Genomic DNA, 973 nt, shown 5'->3' with positions numbered 1-973 from the left:
ATATATACATATATCGAAATCGAGTTAAATTCGACGACTGGCACCCATGCCAATGTCGTCTTCTTCATTGGACACGTAACTCAGCTTGCGAAGACTTATTGGGGAAAGCGAAATCATGAAGGCACCTGTGCCCAGCGTTGCCTTTCTGGTACTTGTGCCCGCGGCTTTCGTAGGATTTTCGAGCGAGATCGTTGCCAGTGCCCCTGGACTGGCTCTTGTGCGGGTGGCACATAAAATACACCATTTTGAGCGTGGCCGTTGCCAGTTCCGCCTGACTGGCCTTCGTATGGGTGACACGTAAAAGCACCCACTACACTCTCTGAGTGGTTGGCGTTAGGAAGGGCATCCAGCTGTAGAAACTCTGCCAAATCAGATTGGAGCCTGGTGTAGCCATCTGGTTTCACCAGTCCTCAGTCAAATCGTCCAACCCATGCTAGCATGGAAAGCAGACGTTAAACGATGATGATGATGATGATGATGATATATATGACAGGTTTCCTTCAGTTTCGGTCAACCAAATCCACTCACAAGGCTTTGGTCGGCCCAAGGCGACAGTAGAAGATACTTGTCCAAGGTACCACGCAGTGAGACTGAACCCAGAACGTGTGTGCATGAGAGAGAGTGAGTGAACGTTTGTGTTCTCATGTATAAGTGGCACTCATTCACTCTCTCTCTCTCTCTCTCACACGTTCACACATCTTTCAGTTTCTTCTCTCTTTCACTTTAAAACAAAAGTAAATAAAAAAAAAATTATGGAAATTAACGAACAAAACAGCTGATCTGGATGACATTTCGTTGACAACTTTGCGAGGTATAACGAAACATAGCCATATATGTATGTATGTATGTATGTATGTACATGCTTTCAACGAATGTGACATCGAAATCACGCATAAATGGCTCCTTTCCCCAGAAAAGGAAAGATTTGGCTGTTATTTCTTGCACGCTCTGCATACCACTAACAGGTATGTCG

Source organism: Octopus bimaculoides, chromosome 1 (genome assembly GCF_001194135.2).
Source record: "Octopus bimaculoides isolate UCB-OBI-ISO-001 chromosome 1, ASM119413v2, whole genome shotgun sequence".
Classification (NCBI taxonomy): Eukaryota; Metazoa; Mollusca; class Cephalopoda; order Octopoda; family Octopodidae; genus Octopus; species Octopus bimaculoides.
The sequence above is the reverse complement of the archived record's forward strand: the minus strand, read 5'-3'. Positions refer to the sequence as shown.